The following is an 18,790-nucleotide window of genomic DNA, read 5'->3' as shown; positions in this document are numbered from 1 at the left end:
TGGGTTCCAATTAGTACACTTTGCCAAAATCTGCTGATAACATTCAATGTCCCTTACGAGCTACCTAAAAAACAACCCCTACACTTTGATCAATCATTGTTACAACCAATCTCCGCCTCATAGCAATATACTCTAAATGTCTTTTACATAGAGTATGAAATACATATCTTCAACACTGCAATCCACCCTGTTCACCACAGCCATTTAATAGCCAGTCACATCGGGACAAGGTAACAAAGATTGTTCTCATGGAACAAACCGAAGCACACATCCATTGAGGCATGTGGACACAGAGCAGAAAGTTCTCTGAAGGTGCTTATGCAATCATGTGTCATGATGGAGAGGGCACACAATTAATCTTTCATGGTTATCAATACAGCCTTTGACAGTTCTCATTTTATTATCTGCGTTTCTCATGACTTGTTCTCACGGACTGCACCTACTTTAATAGTTATATTTTTGGTACAGGAAATCGCTTTCTACATGTTGGTGAAAATGTAGCATCAGTCAGAGCAGTATTGAACAAATCTATATTATTCCATTGCACTAGCACATGGATTAATTAAGGTTAAAACAAATTGTCTATGGAGTCTTAATTACTTTTCAACCCTTACACGAAAACATCTGAACATATTATACAGTATAATTCTGTGGTGGCTGCCTCTGAACGTAAAATGTGTGAAGTTCTCTGAATGCAAAATGTGTGAAGTTCTCATGGATGGCTTCTTTAAGGGATCAAGAGTAAGAGTCGAACACAGCAGCATTATGTATTTGGTCAGAGACTTATTAAAATGAAATAAAGAAAGGGTTTGGGGAGAATCCTACCTCACCCTAACTCTACAAGCGGTTTCCCAGACTCAACAAAACCAAGGACCATCTGTGTCTGGATGTTCAATCAAAAAGTGTCCTCTGTCCAAATACCCTAAACTGACCCTTACATGCTAAACCCACTGTAATGTGCAACTGGGGGATTTTCGTAACCTATACACACATACTGTTCTTTCAAAGTTACGAAACAAAGTCCTAAGGTGCAGAAAAGAAAAGGAATCAAGTTCCACCAGGAAAAGGGGTCTTCCCTCCCCCTTTGTTTCTTCTGGTCTTCCACGTCTATCCGGTAATTCCAAAAAAGACAACGTTCCACTGCCTCACAGGGGGGTGACTCTTCCCCTGCGTTTCTCCTTTCATACAATGTTTTACTTCACAGTTTCAAGTATATTGCTTTTATGTAAATTTAACCTGTAACTGTATATTAGTTTCTTACCTTTATGCTGTTAACTTGTAACCTTGACGTTGATGTAACTCTAACCTGTAACTGTATATTGTTTTATTTCTGCTGCAACTTGTAACTTTCACAAACATGCGCCCGCAAGCCTTTGGGCAAGGTGCGCACTACAAATAAATACAAATACAAATACAAATACAAGGGGGACAACTCCTCCCTTGTGTGCCGCTTAAGCTCACAGTTCTCTTGAACGTTTCAATCTCTCACTCTTTGGATCTTCGTTATCCTTAAAACGGTTTTGTGCTTCGCTTCTCCATTGATTGTCACAGTTCCACAAAGAGGGGTTTTGATCCTTAAGCATTCTGAATCCTTTTCTATCCCAGGTGTACTCTCCTGCCAGGGTACCTGCAGCTTTATTACTTCTCCCATTATCTGGGTCTCAATTATTCTTTTAAAGAGGCATGGTTCTTCAATTCTTGTACCGACAGTCACAGTTTCAAAATTTCAAGGAGGATTCTTGACCCCTTGGCTTTCTCAATGCTTTTTCTACCCCTGGTGTACTCTCCTGCCAGGGTATTTGCAACTTTGTTACTTATCCATAAAGGGGATTGATTCTTCCCTTTTTGTATTTGTTAGGACTAATCCACAATTTCAGGATGGGACTTTTATCCGGGCATTTGCTCCCTACTCTTCCTACCTCTGGTTTACTCTCCTGCCAGAGTATCAGACTTGGGTGCAGGTCCCAGACTTGCATAGTGCCTGGTTTACTTTCCTGCCAGGGACTTTTATATCCTCTCATGGGTGTGAGTCCCAGACTCCGCATTTGCCTGGTTCACTATCCTACAAGAGCTTTTCCGTTCTCTATTTACTCTCTCTTGCAACCAATGAATAATACTTATTAATTACTTTGTCACTGACCCTTTCCTAACAATATGTTTTCGTATGAACTATTCCAGTCCCTTTAATTAAGCATGCTTGTGCTGTCAATGGTACACAACATTTTCTCTGAATTGCCACGGTGTCCCATTCACTCTCAATGAACTTACTGGTCTTCACTGCCGGCTTCGGTGTTCCTCGCATCTCACAGTCTTTGCCATTGGTCTGCTTTCTGGGAGTTTCTCCCGTTAATCACTTGGTTCCCCCTTTGCCTAATCTGCTTTTAGCAGCGACAGCTTCCCATGGCAGTAATGCAGTGAACTTCTCTCAGCTCCATTTCTCTGCACGCCGTTCTCATCAGCCTCCATGATGCGTCCTGCAGTCTGCCCGCCTCCGGTGTCCCAACCAGCATCCAAACAGGTTGGATTCAGCATCAGTCTATGTCTCTCTCTTACGTTCTATTTAGCTGTGTCCATTTTAAACATCCCCACATTGGTTAGCATTTTCCAAAGACTAGAACGTGGCGTTTGCTTACCACTTCTGATCATCTTACTCCATCACTCTACCTCTTCTCAGTACTATACACAGGTAAAGGGGTAAAACATGTTCTTGGCCATGAAGACTCAGGTATTTTCTATCTACATCACAATACGCCATAGAGGAATGTTGAAAAGGCATATGGGTGTCATTAAGAGTCACAGCTGAAGGATTATTAGATTCCGTTTTCTTGCATCTCCCTGGAGTTTGTCCTCTACGTGGTTTTCTCGCAGATAGCCACCTAAGGGTCATAGTCATGTATCTTCTGCCTTTACATGACAATGGTAGAGAAGCTTCCCTCCAGGGATTCAGTGATGAAGCTGCTAGATTTGTCACACTTAATATTTGAATAAACTGTTACATGTATTGTGTTTCAAACAGCTTTTAACATGTTTCTTTTCCAAATTTTCGGCATGCACCTAGATTTGACCAGGAATTGGTACACTGAATAAAATGTGAAAATCGACTTGGCCAATTTTTAGACATTAACAATTTAAGATGCATCTATAGGTGACATGCATAGAATGACTGTGCATCTTTCACAAAAACTATACAAAGAGGTGCAAGGGTCATCATTCCCATATTACACAATTTACATTTGAACACTCACAAAATCCGGACTAAATTTGATAATTTTCATAAAATGCACTGAATGTTTATTGTTCATACGAACTTAAAGAGGCTTATGAGCATCACAGTTTGTACATTACGCAATTTCCATCTCCTGGAAACTCACATGAAAGTGAAGGCTGGCGTTAATCTCAGTTTTCATAAGATGCAAATTGCATACAACTACAAGCTGTAAACGTATTACACCTCTTGTATTGATTGAAAATGTATATGTACTGTACACTAGTAACACACTCCAACATGCTCACCTAAGACACACATTCACCTATGGCACAGGCATGTTCCGATGACATGCACTTCGACAAAAGCAAAATGAAGGTACATTTTATTCAAAAACTATACATGTACTGGGGGATAACATTTTGTATATGTACAACAACAACACTACACACGCTCCTTCAACACATGCTTCTACAACACACCACTCCTATGAGGAGAACTCTTACTACACATGGTCTTACCCTGGGGCTCCTACAAAACACACTCTTCAGCAACACACCACACATTCTTACTAACATTTATACCACATGCTGCTATACATGCTTGTACAGAAGGTAGACTACACCCCCTCAAACTGAATGCAGATAACTTGTTGGGATGATCAATAACTCCAGTATTGCGATAGTCAGAATTATAATACTTAAAATGTCAAACAAGCACATTGTAGGGGGAAATTTTTTGGATCAGTATGCCTTGCACAGCGCAGGGCATGATGGGTAGAATATATTTATTATGGATCCCAACATTCTAGGCTTGAAATTGAATAGGAACCAAGTTATGATCAAAAATAGTTTGGTCAGTCATTTTGTAATTTGGTCGACCATTTTGGTTGGAACGAAGTCAGGCAAACTCTAAGATGGTTGCAGGGCATAGAAAATGGTGGCATTCTGCATACTGGACTTCTTGGCAGTAATTTTTACATTGATGAGCCGGGAGAAAGCCATGTTGCGATTCAAGGAAAGGTAGTAATTAGTACAGACAGCTGGTCAACTAGCAACAGTTGTTGGGTTCACAGGCAGTGCACACAGCTGATGCCCATACTTGGACTCATGTGACAGGGAGATATGGTGCTGCCTGCCAAAAGTACCTTGAGGTTGACTGCAGAAATGTTCTTTCTTGACCCATCAAAGGATTAATTTTAAAGGTCAAGAATATCTCACACAAATTTAATTAGTTGCATGCGTAGTTATGACATAGGGACCTGGTGAGTTACAGTTCTGTCAACCAACCCTGGAAGGGGAAAGGGCTGGTCTATGATTTTCTAACCCAATGAGAGTGAACTGCATCATGAAATTAAAAACTGTACCAACTGCAAAATGTATAAAAGAGGCTAATGTTAAGAGCCCAGTGCTGTTATTTTCTGATGCCTGAATAAAACTGATGTCTTGAAAATCAGTCAAGGTTCCTTTCTCGGCCTCCTGTCTCCAGTCTCCAGTATCTGCATGCCTGATCCACAGCTGCCACCAGAGGGCGATGGGCCATTGTCTTCATGCTACTATGACACAAACGGTTACACATATGCTGTGATAAGACATGATCATAAAACATGCACTCCTAAGAGACACACTATTACAACACACTGACACAGCTACGACGACATGCTCAGAATCAATGTACAGCTTCTATGAAAAACTTACATTTAGCATATGTACATTATAGATGATATGATATATTTTATTTATATCACACTCATACACAAGTGTTTCACAGCACGACGAGGCAAAGGGTGGGTAACAGGGGAGAACAAAAATAACAATCTTACTAGGCCCAGTGACATTAAGAGCATGCAAGTGCATCAGAAAGGGAAAGGGGTGAAAGTGCATGGAAGGGGGAATAAGTGGAAAGTGCAGAACAGAGGAGATAACAGAATAAATAATAAGTAAAATAAATAAAGGCAATAAACAGTAGTAGTGCAGCCAGACGAAAATAGGGTACAGATGCAGACCCCAGTGAAAGGGGTGGCCCACAGGCAGTGCAGGAGGGAGGCAAGGTGAGCAGGTACCTGTGCCTGAAGAACAGAGGGTGGCCAGGTGCAAGATACCGAGGGAGAAAGCAATCAGCAGGGGAGAAGAGGGGCAAAGGTAGAAGCGAAGTGAAAGGTCTTGAGCTGCTTCCAGAACCAGAGATGGTTTCCCCTCAAGTTTCAAGTTGGCAGGGAGGCTGTTCAATGGGAGGCCCCAGCCAAAGTCAGAGATCTACCCCCAGCTCATTTCTTTGAGAAACGACTGGCCCTGAGAGGGGAGGTATTTACGGACAGATAGTTTATAGTATTTTGAACCCAGGCCCCAGACAATCCAGAGGGTTTTAAATGTAATCCTTACATCCACTGGGAGCCAATGAAGGGATTTCAGAGCTAGAGAGATACGAACTCAGGGTTTGAGGCCAAAGACAAGTCTTACAGTACTGTTCTGGATTAGTTGTAAGGGGCAAGAATGGATGCAGGTAGACTTAGAAAGAGGCCCTTACAGTAGTCCACCCTAGAGAGAACCAGAGCTTGACAGACAGTGAGCTTCTGGAGGAAGGAGGGAGAGGATAGGCAGAGTACCTCTAAAGAGATGCAGTAAGAGGTTTGACTTTTTGTGCAGAGAAGGAACATGTGGAGTCAAAGATGACCCTGAGGTTCTTAGCCTCACAGGTAGGGGTAGGAGGAGGGCCAAGGGAGGCTGGCCAGAGAGTGAGAGGAAAGGATGCTGAAGGTGGACCAATGAGGAGGATTGCAGTCTTGTTGGCATTTAGACAAAGATTGTGTGCGGCACACCAATTTTGAATGGTGATTAGGCAATCAGAGATGAGGGAAGGAGAACATGTGGCAGATCTTCCAGAGCCAACAGAGTCAGAATGAAGGTTAAGCTGAGAGATGGGATGGCCAGCTTTTCCAGGAGCTTACCCAAAAAGGGAGTAATGGATATTTGGCGATAGTTAGCAGGACAAGAAGATCAGCAGTGGGTTTCTTGAGGAGAGGATGCACAAGGGAGTGCTACAGAGGGAGGGGAAAGAACCAGAGGCAAAGGAGAGGTTGCAGAAATCGGCAGGGCCAGGGCGAGGGTATCGATGTGGTCCTTAATGGTTTTCGAGGAGCAGGGATGGACCTGTTTTGATGAGGCTCTCCTAGATTGGACTTGTCTAGCAACATCATCAGGGAAGAAAAGAGGAAAGGAGGAGAAAGAGGGAGGGGGTAGCTGAAGGAGCATCAAGCAGAGAAGGCGAGGGGTGAGGAGGAGGATCTGAGAGGAGGGTGTACAGGATGTCCTGGGTTTTAGAGAAAGTGAGAGGCAAGGGCATTGTAAAGTGTCTGGGAGGCAAGAGAAGGGGTGGAGACTGCAGCAGGGTTGGCCAGATCCTTACAGATTATAAAGAGTTTGGCTGAGTTAGATGAATGTGGACTCTCTTCTTGGAGTGGACAGAGTTGTTATTGCCGTTGGAGCAGGCGACAGGCCTGTATTTCAGAGGATAAGCAAGAGGCCCTCCATTTCCTCTCGCTGACCTGCACTTACGTTTCAGTGTAGCTAGGCCAGAGTCATACGAGAAATTGCAGTTCGCTTTGGACTTCAAGCGGATCCTCATGACAGGGGCAAGAACATCAAGAGTAGCAGAAATGGAGGAGTAGAGCAGAGACAGGGCTGTGTCAGGGTGTGAATTAGCCCAGGGTGGAGGAGGGGGGACGAGAAGGTGGCAGCGAAAGCCTCGACTGACACACGCTTCTTGGGCCGGATGTCTGAGAAGGTGGCTGGCAATCTTGGGGTTGGCTTGGCTTGAGGGGAGGAGAGGAGGCAGTGATCACTCCAGGAGCGAGTATTGGTGAGGGTAGTAGAGAGGGGGAGGCCAGAATATATCAAGACATCAAGTGTGTGACCAGCAGAGTGAGTAAGGACAGAGGGGAGGACAGAGAGGTAGAGTGAATCGCAGAGGTCACGAAAGAGCACAGATGAGGAGCAGGGAGAATCGAGATTAATGCTGAGGTCACCAAGGAGGAGGAGTTGACTGGTTGAGGCCAGGAGGGAGCAGGAGAGGTCAGCCCACTCAGAGAAAAGAGGTGATTCGACCAGTGGGCCGGTAGAGAGTAGCAACAGCAAGAGAGTGGCTAGGAGAGAGAGAGAGAGAGAGAGAGAGCCTGCAAACCAGGCATTCCAAAGAGGAGTATGTTTGAGTGGGGATGATAGAGGCAGAAATCCACTCAGGGAAGATCAGGGCTACACCGCTTGCAGGGGTGTATCCCTGATCTATGAATGCTCAGAATCTATGATCTTCTATACAAAATGTGCATGTAAACACACACACTTTGATGCCAGTGAATGTTTATATATGCAAACTAGCGCAAAGTGGTGTATACGTTTCACAGTTTGTAAATTATGCAATTTACATCTCCTGAAACCTAACAAATTCAAGGCTGATGTTAAATGCCTACAAGTACCAACTGTAAAAGCCAAGCTACAAATCCACTCTGTTTTTGTGTGCATCTTAGTTTGAAAACATTTACCCAGTGGCCACCTAGAGCCTGAAGCACCCTACCTTTTCCCATCCAGACTCCACCCATACTCCTCTACTTTGAGAAAGAGGCTCAAAACACACCTGTTTAACCACACATAACCCTATCCTATCACCTTCCGTGCTACCACTTCTATTCTAGCCTTCTTATCCCATTGTTAAACTATTTAACTTCAGTGTCACTTCCCACATTTCTAACCTTTAAACATTCTCATTTCTGGGTATGGCCATCCCTGAATAAAAATACCAATTACATGATAAATAAATGCCTCTTGAAGTGGACTGAGTAGTTTACAATCTGAATTGTTTGGTAAAATGTAAAATTCTGCATTTTAAAATTATTTCCGCTTCGTGACATTGGTAAACAATTGTAGCTGCAGAGTGAAGTAACTCATCAGAATGGCACACTGACAAAAAGAGGTCTGTCCAAGCCTGATCTCACCTTGTGCGTGTCAGTCCGGCTATATAGGATGCCCAAGTAGGAATTTCTGCCTAGGCAAATACCAGGTCTCAAACTAATACTTTCAAACATGCGTTACTAGCTCTACCCATTGTGTGGGCATTTATTAATATTAATATGAACATATAAATGCACAATTTATGTCATCTCAACAGATGATACCATCTTGTGGATTACACAACATACTAGACGGATTGACAGCAGACTTGATCAGATACACAGAGGGCCCACTTCATGCATGTTTGTTCCATCTACATATAATTCTCACATTCATTGAACTTTATTCTGGCTTTAGGAGTCTCGAAGTCATAGAAAGAGCATGGTCCATAATACTTTATGAACTTCTCTACAGGATGTACTATTTTTTCTTAATTTCCTGCTCTAGCCAGATGTGCCAGGTCTTCAGACACTCCGACGCACACCCTAAAAGGCCTATTAAAGCCTGTAAGTATGTGTGCTTAGCAGGTCATAAATACAAGCAAGTTCAATTTAGGCTTTAATTCTTCTGTGGTTGATAAATTGACTTCCAATTTCTATGGGGTACCGACACATTTTACAAGTAGGGTGTGAACTTGGTTCCTAGCCCACACAGACCTTCTGCTCAGTTTGGACAAGTTCTGAGCATGCCTTTTGTTTCTAGTAAATTTAATCCGAAGCGCATGAAGAATCTCACCTTGTCACAATCTAAAAATGTTCAGAAGGGTCATTACCTGGTAGAGTTGGAGGAAAAATATATTTTTTTTTAATTTACGAGATTATAAATCACAAAGCAATTTTTACAAGTGTCTAAAAGAAAAAAAAAATAAGTTTGTAGAAAAATCCTTTTCAATAGTGTCCAGGTAAATCCGTAGTTACATTACTTGACCACAAGTAGAGTCCTCAAGTTACCACGCAGCAAAGCCGGCAAAAATCTGATCCAAGTAATTTACCGCGGCTATCGCCCCCATGAGGGTCTAGCTCCTCCGATCACACAAGTCCACCAAAGTTCTTCTTCCGCTATGTGTCCCTTACCCAGAAGGTGATTCAAAGTGCCTTGTTTGGTGGTAAATTAATCAACATTTCACCACAAGGATTTACTGTTATCACTACTTGATCTGGCGGAATTACTACTGGTTTACATGTTGTGATATGGAGTGTTAATCCCCATTTATGATGTCCATAGGACTCCATGGGGATTTCAGCAGAATTACCACTGGCAGTAATTCAGCTAAAATTGCTTTTTTTGGCAGTAAGGTGGGGAAATACCTCAAGTAAGTTTCTGGTTAACATGTCATGTTTATTAATGTTCAGACAGGATCATACAGACTTCTCTTCATACCTTGGTTGTTTTTTGATAAATCATAGACCAAAGCACATACATATGCTGGTTGCATGGATTATTATTTTAATTCAATGCATTGTAAAAAGAAATGCATGACTATTTAGTGGGCTGAGCCGCTGACTGACAGTATTTTTAAATTTGAATAGGATTCATTTTAGGTGGTCATAATAGCCTTTTCAGTAAATTGCAAAAGTTGAATTAAAGTTTAATTTGGTTAAGTAATCCACTTTTCTGGCCATGAACTGGAAAATTGAATTGCTGCAATACATGTCCGTTTAATGTTGGTGCATTAATACAAAAAGATTGTTTGCAAAGGAGATATTTAATTTATTTTATAAAGGAAGATTCTGGGATTACACCACACTAGAAAGAATATTCACTAGTGTAGATTAAACATGTACCAGAATAGCTTGGGTTTTTACACATTCAGACATAGCAAAACATTCTACAACTTTATTCAAGGTTAGGAGATTGTGGAGGGATTGGGTTATTCAAGCCACACAGGGTTGGCATTCATAATATGCCTTGATTGAAGGGGAATGATGCTGCTGACAGCTTGGCTATCTGCTAGTAGGTGAGGCCTTTGAGTTACATTAGAATAGTTGAGAGTGAGGGATAATATTGAAATGGGTGCAGTCTGATATGGCTGCCAAGGACTGTGAGGAATTGCCACCTGGCAAAAGTGCAAAGCCCTGGCTTTTTTATTTTTAGTAACTAAAATGATGCAGATGATTCCTTCACCAAAGGGATAATCTGTTAACCAGGTCCCCCTTTGTCACAACTTGAAATGCGAAAAGAAAGTGCACGTGTGTCCTGCTGTCTCAGTAGCCTGATCCATAGCACACAGACACTGCTTGTGGCATTGAGCAGGTTCAAAGATCACAAGAAGCCCACTAGACCGCTGCAGAGACAACAAAGTCACTGCAGCACAGGGGCAGCAGGAGCCACATCCCTATTGATATTACATCCCTATTGATAAAACATGTGTCAGCTCCTGTGAGTCAGTTCTGCTGTTGAGGGGAATGTGTATTCTGGTCAGAGTGACCGATACTGCCACATGGCAGGACAGGACAGAAAACCGGAGGACCCAGTCTCTTGATTGTCTATGTGAGGGTCGGCAACTCCCTCCCACAGAGAGAGCCATACAGCAGGCAGCTGTCGGAAGCCCAATCAAAGGATCACAACCATTCAGGAGGAGTAGTCTTACAACAGGGTGCTGCATAGTCAAAGGATCGTCAGGAGTGCTCTGGAAACTGGAATAAGACTTCCACCATCTTCTTTCTCGCTGTCTCCCTTTCCAATCTCCTCCAAGTCCTCTGTAGCAAGGTGCTCTGGGTGCAAGATCAACAGTTCAAAAGTCCTCTCCAGCCAGGAGCAGGGATTGGTCCCCTAAAGCAGGCTACCTGCAGACCAATCACGTGAGGACTTTTGCCTTTAAAGGAAGGAGTCCCGCACCCTTTCAACAGAATTCCCTCAATTATTCAAGTATTCTTTAAGGCCCAAGATATGTTCTGAACATTCTCACATGGACATCCTTTGGGACAGTTACACTGTCCAAAGCCCTCCATTTGAGATGAAGAAGCCGTCCAAGAGAGAAGGAAGATCTGTCTCCTAAACACTCCCAGGAAACATCGGGAGAAACCAGTGCTTTGGAGCAGGAAATACCATTTTGCAACTGACCTTCTGTGCCAGAAGAGAGGACCATGGACTGGAGTATCCTGTCCTCAGGTCCTTTTTAAAGGTCTCACAACTGGAGGGCAAGACCAGCCAAACCTCCCCTTTCTATTGTACCGAATAGGTCACTGTGTTCCCTGCACCCTAAATAGGGATGTTGCTGAACCTGGTGTCTGTGTCCCACCAACCAGCCAAACTATTGCACTGCACCTAAATCAGCTCAACATTGAAGAGTGTCCTAGCAAAGCACATCACTTGTTCGGCCTGAAGTGTCGGCTCAATGCAGAAAACTGAACTGAATCTCTGGAGGGTCACTTGCAGACTATAACCAGGGGTTACATCCAAGGCTCGGTGCAGCTAGCCTGAGAACTGCCACCTCATTGACTGCACATCAGTGCACCCTTAATCCCCACTTCCACGATTGTCACCTGCAGACTCAAACTGCTGAAGTGTCACTGACAACCTCTCACAGCGCCCATACCCCACCTTGCCCTGACCAATTTATGCATTCTTCGGACTACCTAACCGGTTTCATTGAACCGCCACGGTTCGGTCACACAAAGCACCCACATTTGATGCTACTCGATGCCCGCTTGCTGCCAAGGCTCCCACGATAATACATGCCCGACTTAGTCTGGTTAGCTTGCAACATTCTAAGCCCGGGTCTGATGGGTCAACCCACCAAAAATTGAATAAAGGTTCTGTGACACTGAACTGCCTCTATGGTCCACTTGGGCCCTAGAGAATGGTTAGGTCACAATCGCTCTGATTTTCAAACCCAGTATCTTTTTTATGGTAGTACCTTACCTACCACCACAGAAACTATGTTCAGAGTGCTACTTTCTCCAGTAAGTGGCATCTTCTCTGTTCTTCCCTTTGGGGCTGGGTTTGTGTATAGTAATCTCTTTTGTTCTACTTGCAGATGGTGGGTTTTGTTACAGTGTTTATATTTTTATAGAACCTTGATTGGAAATTCCGTTACTTTGGACGGATACTGTGTTTGGGTCACTACTGGTTCACATTCTTGCCTCTCTAGAGTATACCCTTCCCTCAGCTGACGTTCATAAAAGGCAAAATGTGGTATCTCTCTTGATTGTCCCCGTTTTACCTTTATGATTACATTGGGCCTCATTACAAGTATTGTGGTAAGACAACAACGGTGCCGGTACGAGTTCTGCTCACGGGTGCCTTTGCAGCCACCAGGCCTGACCTGGTGGCCGTACCGGCACACGCGAGCAGTACAGGACTGTAGCACCGGTACCTACCGGTGCTACCACCTTCCCCATTCCCATACAGCCCTATGGGGCCGAATGTGGATTGGGAGTCCCTTATTACTGGCACCTGCGAATGGGAATTTACCGGGTCCGCCAAACTCGGCATGTCCCGGTAATTGCCCATTCGCGGGTGCCGGAAAATAATGAATACCAGCGGCAGCCATGCCTGTACTACAGCAGGGCTACCACCAGCCTTGTAATGAGGCCCATTGTGTTTTGGCTTGTAGATGTTTTAGGGCTGAGTGGGCCATTTAACCCCTACTCTCATCCTTGTACTCCTGTAAGGCAAAATCTGATTAGTCACAAGGCTATAATGATGTTAGCTCTCAAAATGGAAGGACTCTGACTGTGACTTGCTCTGAACCAAATGCTACTTGAAATTCTTCTTCAGCATAAGCATCCTTATGAGGGCTGTCCAGTCCATGTTGCCATTCTTCCAGAAGGAAGGACTATCGCTGTCCCTAAGCTGCTTTGACTGGCCCTCTTGCCACTTGAAATTCTGTGGTGGCGTAAGCCTGCATGCCAAGTTGCAGACTCTTTTGGGCTCCTTGGGCATCCTTTGACCCTTTGTCTTGTTTTGTTCAAGCAGTAAATTGTAATTACATGATCATTGTAATCTTTTAGCATCTTCAGGAATTTCCCCAAAGGCTTTTATAAAGCAAACTATGGGGAATAAGGCGCCGAGTCTATGTTTTGTTTGGGCTTGATGGGGTTCCAAATGCTATAATATTACGGATAACATTGTCTTTGTTGAGTCTCACCATCTTCTCAGTGTGTTGTTACATCTCCATATAGTACATGCTTCCGATGTTTAGAGTAACGCGATTAATATAGTTTGCTTTTCAAAATTCATGGTTCATTTTATTTTGTGTTGTCCTGGGGTCTTATTTCTTCCTAGATGTGAGGAGTCAGTCAGACCAAGGATCCTTACAAGCTACTTGGGTGTTCCCTTTGGCAGGCATTGTTTGTGATTTTGATTAAGGAACCTGACTTTGCTTGTACTTTCAAATTTAGCAGGGACAACAAATGCAATGACAGTTATCTGAGATGACTCACACTTTGAGCACACTGTTACATGCCAAAATGAGTAGAAGGAAGCCAATATAAAATAAACACTGCAACACCACATTGAGAATACTTTTATGGGTACAATAAAAGAGGCCACAAATCTCAGCAATGAAATTGAGGTATTTATACAGGTTCTCCACCTGTTTACCAACAGACTAGGCCAACAATGCCCCAAACGTGTGTTAAGCACAACTGTTCAAACTAAATCAAACATTGGTTGCACCAGCAATCCGGAGACTAGAAGACATGGCACCACTTCATGCTCTGGGGGACCCCCCCCCTGATTGCTATAAGGATTATTTGACTATCACAAAATACCATGCAAACGTGGTTGGGGGTTTATAGGACATTTTCATGTTATGCATTGAGGTACACCAAGGGATGTTGTAACCCCTTCCCAGACTGCCCAGACTTGCCCTAATTAAACTATTTTTCTAATTGGGCATCTGTGAGAAACCAGAAGGTGTCTCATCCGCTAGTTCCCGCGGATCTCTCATCCAGGTGGCCAGGACACGGCCATCGCTTTTGGATCCAGTTCCTGGGGTGGACCAGTGCAGGAGGATCACCTGGGTGAGGGATTTTCGCAGAGTGGGACACAGGATGGCGAGATGCGGTATCCCTCTCTTCCCTGTAACACCTTTACCCCCATCCTACCAGGTCTGATACGTGGGAACCTTATCCCCCGCCCCCTTTCCCTTCTCCAGCTTTTTCCCACAGACAGCTTGCTCAGGAAGAAAACAGACAGACACCTGAGCAGTGTACCCGACATGTACCGCTACTATGGTCAGTCAAAGTCAGGCAATTACTGACAATCACTCACACGTGACTTCCATTAAACTTCCCCACATGTATAAAAGGCAGAGCATTAGAGCACACTCTGAGCGAGGCAAAGCACACAAAGGAACAGCTGTTTTGAGTCGGCAGCTGAACGAGTCGAGAAAAACAGAAAACACCGGAGGGTTCGTAAAAGGAAAAATACCCTAAACCTAATCGGCACGACGCTGTTACTTTCGAGAAACCTTCAAGACAGAAAGCATAAAGCCAGGAAACCGGAGTGAAGAATCCTGCATTGTGTGTCAAAGATACCGAGGGCCCTCCCGAGTAACTAACGATGGCGGGCAGCACCAGCAGCAACTGCTGTGGTATTGTCCCTTGTGACTGTCTTTTTTTAATATAATGGTTTTGTAGCTTGGCTACAATTCAAAGAAGCGCCACAGAGATCAACATAGCCGGTGAGTTGGGGAGACTGATGCAAAACCAATCTGTGTTGAAGTCAAAGTTGCAAGTGGCAACATTGTATAACGAGAGCTGGAAGAAACATTGTTGAACACGTGTGATGAAAGATGCGAGTAAATTAAACTGCTGATGAATGTTTTAACTTAAGAAGGCAAGGCACAATACCGTTGACAGAGTGGTCCGGCACCCGTGAATGTGCTCAATCGAAGGCCTCTAAGGTGTTGTGCCAAGAGATATGAAAGTAGAAGATTGGTGAAAACAATCGTGTGAACTGAATCAAAGTGGTCTTCTGATGGTTTAAGCAAAGCTCAACCGTCTCGACATATTTCTTTAACACTTTTCTTTTTGCATATGCCACTGTCCCACATACTTTTGTATTTAGAACTAAGGAGTGGCAATAGGTTTATTAGTATTGGCCCTTTTATTTGACAGAGACTGGACTAGGACTGCGTTATTAAGTGATGGTCATAGCTTGCTCCCATCCTTAGATTTAGTTTAGATAGGTGTTCAATCAACCCATTTGATGTTCAATAAATACCCTTGAACTGTGATCACTTGTGTATGTCTTCACTGTTTGATACCATGTCTTTCTTATAGATCCAACTTACAAATAGATTTAATTATCAGCCAATATAAGATCCAATGGATACAGAGAGTGCTTCCTTTCAGTTACAGCAATAGTAACTCAGTAACTTGCTCTCAGTTATTGACAATAGAGATAAAGGCATTCCGTTAAATTGGCACATCGTATTTGTGTACAATTATGCGTTAGAAACAAAAGAGGTCATAATGTATTAAAAGGATCTGTAAACAAACAATGGGGTAAACGTAAAGAAAATAGTAGGGCAAATGAGAACATAGTTAAGGTAGTGGGTGGTTCAAACATTTTAAGTATCTTTTTGCAGGAGGAATTGGACTTAAGGGTTAAATCAGGTAGATTTTCTCACCCCTACTGAACAGAATAAAATTACAACATATATAAACAGCGAGCCAACTAGTGTTGGCATGCCTAATTTTAAGCTACCAAGCCAGCCATAAATAAAATCATCTTATATTATTGACAAAGGATTTACAATTCTGAAGCTATATTTTGTCCAATTCTGGCTGCAAACAGTACACATGTGTCAAGATTATCCAATTAGGGGTGGCATGAAAATGTAGAAAATGAGAATGGGCTACGGACGGCCCAGCCTTTAAGATATGGTAAACTTCCCACACTTTCTCATGTCAATCATAAACTGCAGAACATTCCATCATCAAAAGGTATTATCAGGGTACTCAAATTACAGAGGGGTGTCACTGAATCTGATGAGAAATTCATCAATAACACAGTGAAGTGCATACGGCATTCAAATGCTGCATCTCTGTTCGGGATAACAAAGAGCAGGAGCAGACAGCCAAATCCAATGCAGAGGCCTTTTGACATCATACAAGTAACCATTGTAAACAGCCCACTTGGTAAAACCTTGAAGTTAATGAGCGGACAAACATTTAGCCCTTGAGACAACATAATGAACATTTAAATTTGTAGGCACTCATCCTAGGTTGGAAAATAGCCCCTGCCTAGGCAGATAAGACAAGTCTGACCCAAATTGCCTCCTTGGGTGCTCACCAACCCTTATCGATCGGGCAACCTTTGGCTCTCCAGATAAATTGGACTACAACAACCATCAGCTATATCCAGTATAGACAATGGTGAGGGTTCATGCGAGTCATAAGGGGGTTGTTATAAGTTTGCTGGTCCAGGAAAAGCGCATGTAGTTCCATGACCGGCACTTTCCCAGACCAGGAAATGACATTTTCCCATGGGGGTTCACTGATTTACCTCCAGAAAACAGCTGGAGTTAACGCAGGTCCCAACTGGACAAAACAACAGCCGGTATTTCCAACACCGGTTTTACTGCCCTACGAGATTGTGTAAAGAAAGGGGATATTCATAATTTAGCATTAAGTCTTGGGATGTGGCAGGATTGCCCGATGAAATAGGAGATATCGATTGGCAGATTATTGGGTTGTGTGAAGGCATCATGAAGTGCAACACAGACAACAGACTACAAGTATAAACAAGTATAAACAAAAGAGGTTTATTTAACTGAAATGTCAGGATAGTTGAAGGCCTAACTTGCTCTATGCCAATGTGGTTTTTCCCTACCAGAATAAAATTAAGGAAAGTCTTTGTCAAAGAGTTCAACTTTAACGTCTGTTTGTGTCCAAAACCTATCATTGCCCTCACAACTATATTAAATCAATGTGTAGGGATGAAAAGAAACAGTGCTTAACGCAATGTTCTGAGCTTCCTCCAATTCACAGCTTTCTCTCAGCTTCCCTTCCCCAAGGCAGTATAGTTCAAGACCCTTCCACAAGTTTCAAGTAGTACAATCCAGAACAAAAGGGTCTCATTATTTTGCTACCAAGACAACAAGTATAGTTTAAAAAAATGTTGCAGTGGTTTTGTTGAGCTTGTTTTGTGATATGTTTTGCACTCACCAATCGGGATTCTCTGGTCTAGGCGAAGTTGTTGGACCACAAGTTCCACCCATCGCATGTCATGCAACCAGGATCCCTGGACTCTCATTCAGGGCGGTCTTAGCCTTCACCATTTAGGGTCCCTGGACTGCTCAGCCCAACATACAAGATCCTTGGCACTTGTTCCTGTGCACCAAGTCACCCTTACTTGACTCTGCTGTGTTGGTCTCCAGGCTTTTAGGGTGCAATCTTATATCCTTTGGCTTTTTCTGAATTATCTTGTGGCCATGCCACCATGCATCACACACGCTTGATATTGTAGTTGACTTCCCACACTGCATTCATTCATTAAAGTTTGTTGTTCTTGCTTTCTTTAGTCAATTGTAAGGTTAAATGTAATTCTCTGTGAAACATGGCTTTACTATGATTAGAGTTTCAATTCAGAATTCAAAAGCATTCTTGTATTTCTTAATCAAATTCAAGTTTGAAGGCACACTTGCATTGTCTCAAGGTAAAGATGTTTTAGAGTTCACAATTCAATTCAATGTGCTTGGTTAATTCAATGGAAAGTCTCCCTGTAATGCAGTGTTCCAAAAGTTGAAGTCTCAAAAAGTATGGTAATCAGTAGATCTGCATTTCCTCGTAATGTCAAGTTTGGTATTTAGCATACCTTGGTTTCTTACAAGGTTAAGGTTTCATGTAGTTCGGGATTCAGTATACCTTGGTTTCTTGTAATAAGATTTTAATATAGTTCAACATGCAATAGGTCGACGGGCACTTTCCTGACGTCCTGTTTGGAGCTTCCCGGTTCTTGCGTGTCCCTTTGACACTCACCGGTAGTCTGCTCCTGTTGCCTGCAGATTGTCACAGAGCTTACCAGTGTTCACGTTTCCCTCTGAAACTCACCAGCGGCCTGCTCCCAACAGCTTTGGCTGCAGGTTTGCTCTTGCTTCTGGGGTGGGGCACACCGCCAATGTGAGCCCTGCTCACCGTGCTGTTTCTTTGCGGTCACGAACAGCGTTCTTTGAGGCTTGGGTCTGCCGATGTCCTGTTTTGGCATTTAGTTCCACCTCAGCTGTCCTTTGAAGAGTGGGTCCCCTGCTGGTCTCTCTGCTTCTCCTTCATGGCCCCCCCTCACTGGTTCTACTGGCAGGCTTTCCTTCTCCTCGTTAGTTGCTCATTTTATGCACCTGCAGCCCTCTAACAGGCTGCAGGTTTGTCAGTTTAATTAAACCTGCCAGACCATAGTTAGGCAGACATTCCTGACCGTCCCAGTGTTTGAGATGCAGCTTCCTCGCCTCATTACCTAAGTGGTAAAGAAGGGTAATATTCATTACTCTCAGTTGCCTCTTTTTCCTCCCAGTACGTTCAGGTGTTGTGTGTGGGATCATGAGTGGAATTGGCTTCTAGCAGCCTATAAAGGTTGGGGAAGGGTTGGGGTGATTTACTAGGAAAAGGGATACCATATCTCACTTAGGGGCATCCCACTCCCAATCCTTAAGGACCCTCCACGCAGGTGATCATCCCTCGCTTGGGATGGC

At 43.4% G+C, this 18,790-nt stretch overlaps 1 protein-coding gene across 3 annotated transcripts in view; it reads right to left on the bottom strand.

Moving 5' to 3' along the window:
• Positions 1-18,790, bottom strand: part of FYB2 (FYN binding protein 2) — a 365,509-nt gene that overhangs the window by 77,740 nt on the left and 268,979 nt on the right. The window lies entirely within an intron of this gene.

The sequence above is a fragment of the Ambystoma mexicanum genome, chromosome 1q (assembly GCF_040938575.1).
Source record: "Ambystoma mexicanum isolate Mex_15411 chromosome 1q, UKY_AmexF1_1, whole genome shotgun sequence".
Lineage (NCBI taxonomy): Eukaryota > Metazoa > Chordata > Amphibia > Caudata > Ambystomatidae > Ambystoma > Ambystoma mexicanum.
The sequence above is the reverse complement of the archived record's forward strand: the minus strand, read 5'-3'. Positions and strand labels throughout refer to the sequence as shown.